The sequence below is a fragment of the Pseudophryne corroboree genome, chromosome 5 (genome assembly GCF_028390025.1).
Source record: "Pseudophryne corroboree isolate aPseCor3 chromosome 5, aPseCor3.hap2, whole genome shotgun sequence".
Lineage (NCBI taxonomy): Eukaryota > Metazoa > Chordata > Amphibia > Anura > Myobatrachidae > Pseudophryne > Pseudophryne corroboree.
In genome coordinates, this window is record NC_086448.1 from 96,261,565 (window position 1) to 96,276,308 (window position 14,744).

General features: G+C 44.8%; 1 protein-coding gene and 1 pseudogene across 2 annotated transcripts in view; one reads left to right on the forward strand and one right to left on the reverse strand.

Annotated features, from left to right (window-relative positions):
- Positions 1-14,744, forward strand: part of LOC134927267 (ATP-dependent translocase ABCB1-like) — a 503,919-nt gene that overhangs the window by 200,495 nt on the left and 288,680 nt on the right. The window lies entirely within an intron of this gene.
- LOC134930131 (5S ribosomal RNA) lies at positions 5,019-5,137 on the reverse strand (annotated as a pseudogene).

Consider the following 14,744-nt stretch of genomic DNA (forward strand, 5'->3'; position numbering starts at 1 on the left):
TCCTTGCGTGTAACGCCTACTGCTGCTGGCGCTGCTGTTGTTGCTGCTGGGAGTCGATGGTCATCCCAGAGGGGAAGTCGTAAGCCCACTTGTACTACTTCCAGTAAGCAATTGACTGTCCAACAGTCCTTTGCGAGGAAGATGAAATATCACAGCAGTCATCCTGCTGCAAAGCGGATAACTGAGGCCTTGACAACTATGTTGGTGTTAGACGTGCGTCCGGTATCCGCCGTTAGTTCACAGGGAACTAGACAATTTATTGAGGCAGTGTGCCCCCGTTACCAAATACCATCTAGGTTCCACTTCTCTAGGCAGGCGATACCGAGAATGTACACGGACGTCAGAAAAAGACTCACCAGTGTCCTAAAAAATGCAGTTGTACCCAATGTCCACTTAACCACGGACATGTGGACAAGTGGAGCAGGGCAGGGTCAGGACTATATGACTGTGACAGCCCACTGGGTAGATGTATGGACTCCCGCCGCAAGAACAGCAGCGGCGGCACCAGTAGCAGCATCTCGCAAACGCCAACTCTTTCCTAGGCAGGCTACGCTTTGTATCACCGCTTTCCAGAATACGCACACAGCTAAAAACCTCTTACGGCAACTGAGGAAGATCATCGCAGAATGGCTTACCCCAATTGGACTCTCCTGTGGATTTGTGGCATCGGACAACGCCAGCAATATTGTGTGTGCATTAAATATGGGCAAATTCCAGCACGTCCCATGTTTTGCACATACCTTGAATTTGGTGGTGCAGAATTTAAAAAAAAAACGACAGGGGCGTGCAAGAGATGCTGTCGGTGGCCAGAAGAATTGCGGGACACTTTCGGCGTACAGGCACCACGTACAGAAGACTGGAGCACCACCAAAAACTACTGAACCTGCCCTGCCATCATCTGAAGCAAGAAGTGGTAACGAGGTGGAATTCAACCCTCTATATGCTTCAGAGGTTGGAGGAGCAGCAAAAGGCCATTCAAGCCTATACAATTGAGCACGATATAGGAGGTGGAATGCACCTGTCTCAAGTGCAGTGGAGAATGATTTCAACGTTGTGCAAGGTTCTGATGCCCTTTGAACTTGCCACACGTGAAGTCAGTTCAGACACTGCCAGCCTGAGTCAGGTCATTCCCCTCATCAGGCTTTTGCAGAAGAAGCTGGAGACATTGAAGGAGGAGCTAACACGGAGCGATTCCGCTAGGCATGTGGGACTTGTGGATGGAGCCCTTAATTCGCTTAACAAGGATTCACGGGTGGTCAATCTGTTGAAATCAGAGCACTACATTTTGGCCACCGTGCTCGATCCTAGATTTAAAACCTACCTTGGATCTCTCTTTCCGGCAGACACAAGTCTGCTGGGGTTGAAAGACCTGCTGGTGAGAAAATTGTCAAGTCAAGCGGAACGCGACCTGTCAACATCTCCTCCTTCACATTCTCCCGCAACTGGGGGTGCGAGGAAAAGGCTCAGAATTCCGAGCCCACCCGCTGGCGGTGATGCAGGGCAGTCTGGAGCGACTGCTGATGCTGACATCTGGTCCGGACTGAAGGACCTGACAACGATTACGGACATGTCGTCTACTGTCACTGCATATGATTCTCTCAACATTGAAAGAATGGTGGAGGATTATATGAGTGACCGCATCCAAGTAGGCACGTCACACAGTCCGTACTTATACTGGCAGGAAAAAGAGGCAATTTGGAGGCCCTTGCACAAACTGGCTTTATTCTACCTAAGTTGCCCTCCCACAAGTGTGTACTCCGAAAGAGTGTTTAGTGCCGCCGCTCACCTTGTCAGCAATCGGCGTACGAGGTTACATCCAGAAAATGTGGAGAAGATGATGTTCATTAAAATGAATTATAATCAATTCCTCCGCGGAGACATTGACCAGCAGCAATTGCCTCCACAAAGTACACAGGGAGCTGAGATGGTGGATTCCAGTGGGGACGAATTGATAATCTGTGAGGAGGGGGATGTACACGGTGATATATCGGAGGATGATGATGAGGTGGACATCTTGCCTCTGTAGAGCCAGTTTGTGCAAGGAGAGATTAATTGCTTCTTTTTTGGGGGGGGTCCAAACCAACCCGTCATATCAGTCACAGTCGTGTGGCAGACCCTGTCACTGAAATGATGGGTTGGTTAAAGTGTGCATGTCCTGTTTATACAACATAAGGGTGGGTGGGAGGGCCCAAGGACAATTCCATCTTGCACCTCTTTTTTCTTTTATTTTTCTTTGCGTCATGTGCTGTTTGGGGAGGGTTTTTTGGAAGGGCCATCCTGCGTGACACTGCAGTGCCACTCCTAGATGGGCCCGGTGTTTGTGTCGGCCACTAGGGTCGCTTATCTTACTCACACAGTCAGCTACCTCATTGCGCCTCTTTTTTTCTTTGCGTCATGTGCTGTTTGGGGAGGGTTTTTTGGAAGGGCCATCCTGCGTGACACTGCAGTGCCACTCCTAGATGGGCCCGGTGTTTGTGTCGGCCACTAGGGTCGCTTATCTTACTCACACAGTCAGCTACCTCATTGCGCCTCTTTTTTTCTTTGCGTCATGTGCTGTTTGGGGAGGGTTTTTTGGAAGGGCCATCCTGCGTGAAACTGTAGTGCCACTCCTAGATGGGCCCGGTGTTTGTGTCGGCCACTAGGGTCGCTTATCTTACTCACACAGTCAGCTACCTCATTGCGCCTCTTTTTTTCTTTGCGTCATGTGCTGTTTGGGGAGGGTTTTTTGGAAGGGCCATCCTGCGTGACACTGCAGTGCCACTCCTAGATGGGCCCGGTGTTTGTGTCGGCCACTAGGGTCGCTTATCTTACTCACACAGTCAGCTACCTCATTGCGCCTCTTTTTTTCTTTGCGTCATGTGCTGTTTGGGGAGGGTTTTTTGGAAGGGACATCCTGCGTGACACTGCAGTGCCACTCCTAGATGGGCCCGGTGTTTGTGTCGGCCACTAGGGTCGCTTATCTTACTCACACAGCTACCTCATTGCGCCTCTTTTTTTCTTTGCGTCATGTGCTGTTTGGGGAGGGTTTTTTGGAAGGGACATCCTGCGTGACACTGCAGTGCCACTCCTAGATGGGCCCGGTGTTTGTGTCGGCCACTAGGGTCGCTTATCTTACTCACACAGCGACCTCGGTGCAAATTTTAGGACTAAAAATAATATTGTGAGGTATTCAGAATAGACTGAAAATGAGTGTAAATTATGGTTTTTGAGGTTAATAATACTTTGGGATCAAAATGACCCCCAAATTCTATGATTTAAGCTGTTTTTTAGGGTTTTTTGAAAAAAACACCCGAATCCAAAACACACCCGAATCCGACAAAAAAAATTCGGTGAGGTTTTGCCAAAACGCGGTCGAACCCAAAACACGGCCGCGGAACCGAACCCAAAACCAAAACACAAAACCCGAAAAATTTCCGGCGCTCATCTCTAGTTTTAATGAGAAAACATTAGCAGAACAACACACAAGTATATAAGGGAGGGTAGGGGTACTAGCGACTAACAGTGTCTACACTTAAAGGATATATATATGAAGAAGGATGCAATTCGTATTTCTTTTAAAAAATGGGGGGATATTTATTATAAAACACAATTTAATAGCAATAAAAAAGGAAAAAGGGTTGGATGGAATAAAAAACGGGTGGATTTGATCGATTAAAAAATAATAAATAAATTCAAGCTGATAAAAGAAAAAATAATAAAAACATATCTGGAACAATAAAAATATACAAATATATTTCAGATAAGAGAAAGGTGCTTATCTTAAAAATGGAAGGTCAAATTGAGGTCTGCCCAACGCGTTTCGTCCATCTGACTTCATCAAGGGGTAGAGGGCTACTGAACAGTAATTCTATTTATAGCCAGGATAATTAGCAGTGTAATTATGACATCACTTCCTGTTCAGGGCTACTTGAAAATACAGTTACATATAGCATTGTGTAAATTCGGAAAAGACTATTGCCAGGGGTAGATCTACAATATAAGGTTACCATAAGATAAATATAGTGCAAAAACGAGCGTCATAGCTTATAGTACGGTATAAAATAAGTCCAGGGGCGCTATTTGCCTCACTTCCGCCCCGCTTCCTGTGTCCGAGTCTGTGCACTGCGCATGCGCACGGTGCCCCGCTTCCGTGATTCGCGTCTCTGTATAGGCGCTAAGCTGCCCCACTTCCTGCTTGTGCTTTTCTGTTAGGGGAGCCACACTTCCTGTTTCGACGTGGAACGGCCTGTAGCTTCATATTGATTGGATGGTTTGCATTGTCAATCATCGCGGCGGACATCTTTGTGAAGCCATATAGTGCAGGACACATTTCTATAATGGCATGTTCAGCTTGCACAGAAATGCATATAGGAAAACAAATAAATAAAACGAGGATTAATTCCTTATAAAGTATTATTAATTAATTTTATAATAGGAGCATGGGAGATGTTATAAGGGAAAAACTTTATATTGCTGGAATTTGATTTTTTAAAGAACGATATATGTGTATGTTTAGAGAGCTTCAAAACCGACTAGAATAATTCTTATTCAAAGGGGCACTGATAATCTAAATATTGTTAATATTTCTATTAAAAATGTGTACATTAGCAACATGTTGTCATATAGGAGGCCATTAGAGTCTATGGAGTACTTAGTGATAGTATATAATGTCATTTCTAAAAAGTACTTATATATTGCTGCATATTAAACACAAGTGTTTGTTTTTTTCAGACAATGTGCTTATAGTGTATTCTATTTTGATACCAGTGAGGGGTATATATAGTATAGTGGGCACATGCAGTGCTTAATAGGAGAAGGGTGTATCTGTATGTGGGAGTGAAGAATTTATAGTTAATATAGTAAAAAAAATACATATTAAGCTGGGGATAGAGTGCAAGATTCAAAGTACTCAGAATTATCTGTAAAGTGTAGGTTATAAGATCTTTAGGTAGAAATAGGGGGAGGCAAAAGGTGGTCAATTAGCCAGTATTTGTCAATGTTTTACATTGCTGGTATGTTATGAGTCTATTGTATCCCACATTGTACAGTACCCAATCTTCCCAAGTGGTTCCCCGCTTGGTACTGTTTGGGCCCTACACTGCTTAGCTTCCAAGATCGGACGAGATTGGGCGTCCGTCAGTGTGGTATGACTGTATCTCGTGGACAAATGACTGAGTCAAGCCTGCTCAGCAAGCTTTTTTTTAAAAAAATTAAACAAAGTGTACGACACCATGGGGTACATACAGTAATATGGGAGTTATATTTTAGATGGGACGTTACCCATAGCAACCAATCAAATTCAACATATTATCTTGTAGAAGGTGCAAAATAAATGAAAAGTATTATCTGCATGGTTGCTATGGGCAACATCCCAACTTAAATAGTAATACCATCTTAGTAAATGTAGCCTCATACAGGGTTCATTCACATCTGGAGTGAAGCAGTCTTTTCTTTGTTGTTTTTGGCCCTGCATCATCACACTGCATATCCACATCTTCAGAAGGACCACATATCCTAGCATGCCCACCCTCCATGTGTCAAAGTCAGAAAAATGTCTCAATGCACGTTGCCATATTTGCACCGCACACTGGTCCGCGCTGCGCGTGCGTGCGCTCTCCCGTGGATGCGCATACCCGCAATAACGTGCACTCGCAGGCGCGGTATGCGTATTTACGGTAGAGTTTATGTAGTCGTAGCGTGCGACTCATTCGTTACAAATGTTCACAATTAATGTAGTTTATAGATCATGGTCCCTTTGATAGATTCTGAAAGTTTGGTTAAAATACAATGTCCCAGAGCTGAGGAATCCCTCTTTATATCGTACGAAGGGTCTAACAGGAATCATACAGCAGTGTTTGGTACCCATCGGAAGAGTATTTAATTAGCAATATTCCGGTGTTGGTTTGGAGCGTATTAATCGCTCGTGCGAATAGTTATGGACATAAGAAGTTTATGTCCATTTCTATTAATTACACATACTCAGGTATGCGGCGGGAAACCCAGTTTCCCACCCACCTGAGCTGTTGGAAATCGTCACAGCCCACCTGTATGAATCACCCTATGACCTTTTGTTATGATACAGGGCCGAATTCCTTCGGCCAATGGACAATGGGATTGTAGGACCAGGAGATTGCATTGTGTGTGGGGCATAAATAGGCAGGCCGACCACATCCAGCTCTCACTCTCTCATCAACGGTTATCTGCTGATAGCCGGGAGCTGGATATCGAGGCGCAGGCGATCATACCCTTTGTGCGTAAGTTTCTCTCCGTTATCATTGTCTTTCTGTGAGCCAATTTCTCTCATCTCATCTCTCCCTCTCTCTCTCTCTCACTCTGTTCTGTTCTCTCATATCTCCCCTAGACTAGGCTAGTATTGTATTGTATTAGATAGTATTGTATTGTATTGCATTTAGGTCAGTGTAGTATTGTCTCTTTGTATTTATTGTTTAGTTCTGTGGTTAGGAAGTCTCTGTTATATTGTAGTGTATCATATGTACTGTTATCCCCTTTTACAAGTATATTAGACATAATACAGTTAATAGGCCTTGGAACCTAAACCAGTATCTGTGTATTTTCTATAGTGATAAGTGTTCACTTGAGCGTCGGTGACGCTCAAGCAGCTTTGTAGATAGTCAGGTTACACAAGGTTGCACTTACACCCTGTACTCACATTAAGGTATTCAGTGTATTTCATTGGTATAAGGTTTTATCATAAAGGTATAGCGTTGTGAGCGTCTGCGCCGCTGGTGATCTCCTCGTGGTCTCGAGCGTCCGCTACGCCATAGCGAATCATTACTCTAGTCATAGCCAATAACGTGTCCTGTGATCACTGGGCCGTGAGCGAACGTGACGCTTGAGCGTCTCGCCTACGGCTGAGCGATCGCTACGCAGATAGCGTACCATTACGGTACTTCTTAAGTAAACAGCGTACAGTGTTCTTAGCTTCATAAAGGGTTGTTTATACGACAAAGGAATTTAGCATTGTCAATTGCGGGCTCGTCCTATACTTCTCACATCTGCACTAGGTAGATCAGCAGACATTATCCCCCAGCAAAGGGTGGGAGATTGTCTCATAGTGCTGGCGGGATAAGCGTCTGCTTCGCTTAGATAAAGAGTGCTGAAGGAACCCGGTAACCGGAAGTAAGAACAAAACGCTTGTGTCTTTTTAAAACTGTTTATTTTTCTTTTGTCTTGCGTACGCATACATACCTGCATTTCTTTTCACTTGTGTATTTCATTTTTCGTATATCACTATTCCTGTTTGCCAAATTTTATAGTTGATAGAAAGTGCTAAAAGGAGATTTGCTGTTATTTAATAGTAGAGGTAATAGTTAAAGTATAGAACAACACACGGTTTGTCTGAAGATACAAGGCAGTCAGTGTGGATTGCGGTAGATGATCAGGGATCATTTACATTGATAAAAATATATTGTGTTACGGTGGATCCTTTGCATTGCGTACACGTGTCGCTAACAAAGACTAGCGTACGCAATCCAAAAGGCAGACGCACGCAGCGTTCATTACGCAACGTAGCGTCCGGTTACGCCCACGTAGCTCAAGTTGTGATAAAGTGAAGTAACGCAAAGGCGATAATTAACGCACAGCGGTAGATAACGCGAAGCGGTAAATAACGCAAATCTATTTTTGGAAAATCTGAAATTTAGTTTAACAGATCCTGCTCCTAATTGGTAACACTTTTGGCCTAAAGACAATTTCTGCGCAGAAATAGATATAGAAACAAAAGTGTACATGTGTTGAGTGAGTGTGTTTTGTATACAAAAGTTTATATAACTTTAAGGTGGAACCAAAAGGAAAGCCGGGTACTCGTCAAGGGACACACGTGTAAGTGACATATACGGTGGCCAGGGAGGCATCCCTGGTTAAATAATATTTGAGCATTAGAGTATAGCGGACCATAAGGTAACAAGACCAGGAGGTCATAAGGTAACAAGACCAGGAGGTCATAAGGTAACAAGACCAGGAGGTCATAAGGTAAAAGGTCCGCTATAAAAGTCCAGTGGCACAACGCCTGGGGTGTTGGTGCAGAACCCATATAGGCCATACAAGCTCTGGCTGAAGGAATCGCAGCCGGAAACATAGATTCCATTGATCTTTCAGTACATGACAAGTAGTGCTCGTATACTGAACGATTGGACCGCACGTTATTGTGTGCAGTAGTTAGTAATCTGACCTAATACCATTAGAGTAAAGTGGTCACAAACGCTATCTGTACATTCTGACGTGATTTGTGTAATTTTTTATTTTTGGAAGGGAAGTTCGCTGGTCACTCAGGAACTATCTAACAACCCCAACTTTACTGGAAAGAGTAAGTGTCCTGCGGGTAACCCTCATATGTTCCAGTAAATAAAGGTTCACAGGGGCCCTAGGTTGGGTACAGCAGCTCTGGCTACAGTGATTGCAGCACAGGCCAACGTGGGCGAGAAGTAAGTGGGGTACTTGATAAACCACCACCGCCGGCCTGCCCAAGGACATCTTGGTTTGTTTGTAAGGGTTCGCTGAAAGCCTTGATATTCAAGGAGGAATAAGCAACGCCTGCAGATTATGGGGGCCATTTGTTCAGGTAGAGGGCGATCAACCCTGGTTCAGGTTGATTCTGTGAACCGACCAGTTGGGTCGGCACGATATGTAATGTGTGAAAAATATGGAATTCACACCGAATCTTTATGTGATGAATGGGAGAGAATGACTGTACAAGACAGGGACAAATTCCCAAGAATAGGTAGCTTTAGTCCAGAAGTGTTACAAAATTTAAGGAGGAGGATATGTCTCGTAAAATCAACAAAGAGACGAATTCAACATCATGATTGTTTACAGTTATGGCACCAGGAAGGTGAGATACAGAGAGGTTTGGCTCTGGCGGCGGGATCTGGGGCAGTCAGGAAGTTGATTGCCACAGCTCCTCCTCCACCATACATTGCAGGAGAGAAGTTGATTGCGGAGAGAAACGCACTGGGTTGTAAAACACAAACTCTTAGTAACACTGTAAATGTTAATGATGTTAACCAAATAACTCATGCAAGTATTAACCCGTGCAAGATGTACCCTGTTTTGAACCTTCCTCAGGAGTGTGATCAAGAAGACGATTCAGCAACAATTTCAGCTCTCTCTCTTGCAGCCACCATAGCAGAGACCACAGTAGGCACAGCGACACCCACGAGATTAGTGAAAGCCCCTAGCGGAGGGATAGGTGAGGTCGTGTCAACGGGTAAGTACGGCACCATGCACTACACTGAAACAATTGTACCACAACAAGCTGTAGAATCTACACAGGAAGAGGCTGTTAGAATTGCTCCTGTAAGGGTAATAGCAGTTCCCAATGGAAAAACAGATGTGTCTGGAGCCACTCCCATAAGGAACATTGCCATGTACACTCCATTTTCCAGAATGGAATTAAGAACAATAGTGTCCGAATTTCCTGACCCCAGGAAGGATTTAGTTGCTAGCCAAAAATACATCAGGGATTTAGGTAACACTGTAGAACCCAACAACAAGGATTGGCAGATACTGCTAAGAGCTTGTTTACCTTCCAATGTTGACGCAACTCAATTTTTAGCTGATTGTGCATTGGATAAAGATGTACCGCTTACAGACGTGTACAACAAGGATAATGTAAAAAGGATAAATTTACAGCTAAAAGAGTATTTCCCAGCCGTTGTTAAATGGAATAAAATATTTTCCATTAAGCAAAAGGAGTCCGAAACGGCAACAGAATATTTTCACCGGGCACTATTAGAAATGGCAAAGTACACTGGTATAGAAGACATTAAGACCAACCCAAACCATCGGGAAGTAGCAGTATCCGTACTGATGGATGGTTTAAAGGAAACATTAAAGACTAGGGTTCAGACCACGCAACCGTGCTGGCGAGGTCTGTCAGTGTCCGGCTTGAGAGAGGCTGCTATTGATCATGACAGAAACATCACTAGGCACAGGGAGTCGCAAAGTGATAAGTTGATGTCCGTAAGTATACAGGCGCTGACCACAAGGCAGCCTGCGTATGTACCACCGAATCCTGTGGGTAAGGCAAGTGTAATAACATGTTTTTCTTGTAACAGACCGGGACACTTTGCACGAGAATGTAGAACAAAGAATGTACAAAGGTCTTTTCAACCCCCTAGACAACAACACAACACACGACATTGGGAGCAGGGTCCACAGAGGCGGAGTTTTGAGCCACATACAGGGGAAACAAAAAGATATCCCCCGAACAGAGATTGGCATGCCTCTGGTAGTTCCCAGCTAACTCCCTCACAAGTAGTTGCTGCCAGCGGGATTCAGGGAGGTCAGCATACCCAATAGGGGTGTGGCCATACCTGTAATCTGCAGCCAGTTAAGTTGATTGCCAGTCTTGGAAGCGAACCAGAGATTGCAATCAATGTGGCTGGTAAAACTTTAAACTTTCTTGTAGACACAGGGGCGGCCAAGTCAGTGATAAATTCGACAGTGGGCATGAGAACCACTGGTAGGACAATTCCAGCCATGGGAGTAACAGGAGTAGTCCAGCACTACCCTGTTAGCAAACCAGCCGAGATTACAATAGGGCCTTTGCATACCAAGCATTCCTTTTTGCTGGCTGCATCGGCACCAACTAATCTCCTGGGGAGAGACTTACTATGTAAAATGGGTTGCGTCATTTATTGTACCCCTGAAGGTGTATTCTTGGACATTCCTGAGAATCACGCTCAGGAAGTACGAGACATGTTAGACTCCCCATCAAAATTAATGTCACATTCCATTATGACAAATAGGAATCCATCCCAAGTAGAAGAGATGATATCTCAGATACCAGAGTCACTTCGGACAAAAGATGGACAGGACACTGGATTAATGGCAAACGTAGCTCCAGTAGTTGTACAAGTAAAAGATGGTAGGATAGCTCCAAAAATCCCACAATATCCTCTGAAGCCAGAGGTGGAGTTAGGAGTTTTTCCCGTAATAGAGCGCTTGCTACAACAGGGCATTCTAGTAAGAACGTCCAGCACCGCAAATAGTCCCATCTTCCCTGTTAAAAAGAGTGGGGGGAGGGGTTACAGGCTAGTGCAGGATCTAAGGGGGATTAACAAAATAGTTGAGAGTCAGTTCCCCGTAGTGCCTAATCCAGCTGTCATCCTAATGCAAATTCCTCCCACTGCCAAATTTTTCACTGTTATTGACCTCTGCTCCGCTTTCTTTTCGGTACCTCTGCACCCTGACAGCCAATATTTGTTTGCATTTACATACAGAGGAGTCCAATACACGTGGACTCGGTTACCCCAAGGTTTCATAGATAGTCCAAGTATATTTTCTCAGGCTTTGCATGATTGTTTACAGTCTTTCCAACCAGACAGTGGATCAGTATTGATACAGTATGTGGACGATTTATTACTGTGTTCAGATTCACTGGAAGCATCTCTGAAGGATACGAAACAGCTCCTGTTTCATCTTTCAGACACAGGTCACAAGGTTTCCAAAGACAAGTTGCAATTATGCCAAGCTAAGGTAAAATATTTGGGACACTGTCTAACACAAGGACTGAGACACCTGACCGCTGATAGAATCCAAGCCATTAGAGACATGACACTGCCACAAACCCAGCAACAGATCAGGACGTTTTTAGGAATGTGTGGGTATTGCCGTAATTGGATCCCAGGGTTTTCCATATTGGCACTACCTTTGCAGGAAATGGTCTCTTCAAACAAACCTGATCGGATTTCGCATACAGACGAATCTGAAACAGCATTTGAGAGACTCAAACAGTGCCTAACGCAGGCACCAGCACTAGGTATGCCAGACTATGGGAAACCCTTTGAACTATACGGAACAGAAAGTGCTGGGTGCGCAGCAGGTGTACTAACACAAAAACACGGTGATGCCAGCAGGCCAATTGCATACTACAGCGCTCAGCTAGACACGGTAGCGCGATCCCTCCCCACATGCTTGCGTAGCGTTGCGGCGATAGCATTGCTAGTGACAAAAAGCGAAGATGTTGTGCTAGGCCACAACCTCACAATCCATACACCGCATGCGGTATCTGCCTTATTGAATTCTGCCCAAACCAGACACGTCTCATCAGCAAGGTTTACAAGATGGGAATTGGCATTAATGGCCCCCGTAAACATCACCATAAGGAGATGCAGCGCATTAAATCCTGCAACATTTCTCCCAGGTGTGCCTGGTCAGACACAAAGGGTGGAAGGTGAGAGTGATGGGGAAGGAGGATTTAATGCAAAGGAAGATACACATGATTGTATGGAATATTTGACCCAAAATTTTACCGCAAGGCCTGACATCAGTGACAATCCACTGGAAGATGCAGAACTCACGTTCTACACGGATGGTAGTTGTCACAGACAGTCAGACTCGGGAGACTTGTGTACTGGATACGCAGTCGTAGATGACCAAGACACCATAGAAGCGGAACCGCTAGGCCCACCTCACTCAGCCCAGGTTGCTGAACTGGTCGCCCTAACCAGAGCATGTGAATTGGCTAAGGGTAAGTCAGCCAATATCTACACCGATTCCAGATACGCGTTCGGGGTAGTCCATGATTTCGGAGCGCTATGGCGGCTCAGAAATTTCATGACGGCGGCTGGTACACCGATAGCGCATGCAGCTCATATAAAAAGGCTTCTAACAGCGATACAGGAACCCGACAGAGTGGCTGTTATCAAATGTAAAGCACATACATATAGCCAAGACCCAGTATCCCTTGGTAACAGCCAAGCAGACGAAGCCGCAAAGCTTGCAGCTGCTACCCCCACACGGACAGACACCACACAGTTGATGGTATTTAATACCATCAACACACAGAAGTTGTGTGAGATGCAGAATCTGTGTTCCACACAGGAAAGAGCAGTCTGGAAGGCAAAGGGATATGGCCAGGAGTCCTCAGGGCTCTGGACGGATGGACATGGTAAACCAGTGGCCCCCAGGGCATACCTTCCATGTCTGGCTGAAGCAGCTCACGGGCTGACTCATCTAGGCAAGGAGGGGATGTGCAAATTGGTAAGAGCATACTGGTGCGCCCCAGGATTCTCCTCTCATGCGAGTAAAAGAGCAATGTCATGCCTTACCTGTCTGAGAAAGAATATTGGAAAAGCAATACCCACAGAACCATCCCATATCCCACCTGCCGGCGGCCCTTTCCAGGTAATACAAATTGACTTCATTCAATTACCCCCATGTCGAAATTTGAAATATGTACTTGTCTGTATAGATGTTTTCTCGAATTGGGTCGAAGCTTTTCCAGCAGCTACAAATACCGCTATGTTTACAGCTAAGAAAATTGTGCAGGAATTTGTATGTAGATATGGTATCCCTAGAATCATTGAAAGTGATAGGGGTACCCATTTTACAGGTGATGTCTTTCAAGGAATGTGTAAATTGATGGGAATTGATAGCAAGCTGCACACTCCGTACCGTCCACAGGCGAGTGCGAAGGTCGAAAGAGTGAACAGCACTATTAAAAATAAATTGAGTAAAGTAATGGCAGAGACAGGATTGACGTGGCCAGAAACTTTACCCATTGTTTTGTATAGCATCAGAACCACTCCCAGGTCCCCTCTTAATCTGTCTCCTTTTGAAATCTTGTTTGGTCGACAACCGCATGTCATGATTAACCCTCAGGATGATTTGAAATGTAACAATGAAGTAACTGTAAAGTACTTGATTAACATGAGTAAGCAGTTGAGGAATCAAAATGATAATCTGAAGTTGGTGATTCCTGATTTACCAGATAGTAATTGTCATGACATTGAACCTGGGGATTATGTAATGATACGAAATTTTCTACGCTCAGGTTGTCTTATTGATAGATGGGAAGGACCATACCAGGTCTTATTGACTAGCACCACAGCATTGAAGGTTGCTGAGAGAGAGACTTGGGTCCATTCGTCCCACTGCAAAAAGGTTGCTGATCCAGAGAAGTCCCGTGATAAGGAACAGACGGTAGAGGTTGTATCACTGGAGTGTCTGTTCCAGGAGGACTGAGGCGGCACCTGAGCCTTGAAGACCGAAAGCAGTTGTCGACTCCCCTCTCCCTTTTATTGTTTTTCTCCACTTCCCATCCCCTCTTCCTTAAAATTTCTTTTTCCCCCTTCTCATTCTTCTCTATTTCCTCCTCAAAGATGGACTTGCCCCAAGAGACTGTGATCCGGATTTTGATGTTAACCATGATGTTGACCAGAGCAGTCTGTTCCGGCGAGAGTACCATAGAGGTCGAGAGAGGTTCTGGAATGGGTTCCGATTATGATGATGGAGGCGTAGTTTTCCAAGATCAACCAAACCAACAAGCAAAGGCGAGTATCAGAAAACGATCCGATAGAAGAAATTGTGATGGATTGTTAGCTGAAGAAAATTGTATCTGTAGGCTCTGTGATAATCTGGTTGAAGATGGATGCATAAAGAAATGCCAATCTAGTTTTAATATCCATATAGACCGGCATCCATTGAGTGACTATCACTCCTTAGTGGGTAACGTGTTAAACCAAACAGATTGTTGGGTATGCTCTCAAGTACCTCAGGGTCACAGCAAATCAGGGCTAGTACCATTTCCTTTAACGTTAGGGGAGGTACTTGAGCTAAGTGGTGGGAGACCGGTGGACCGGAGGTTTAACATCTCCAGCCCTCCTAGTTTGAAGCTCCACCAATACCATGTGGATAGGTCCCTCTTATGTTTTAACATCTCCAATCCCAGAAAACCGGGAAATTGGGAAGTGTCATGGAGCAACCTTACCATGACCTTTTCACACAGAGCAGATAGAATG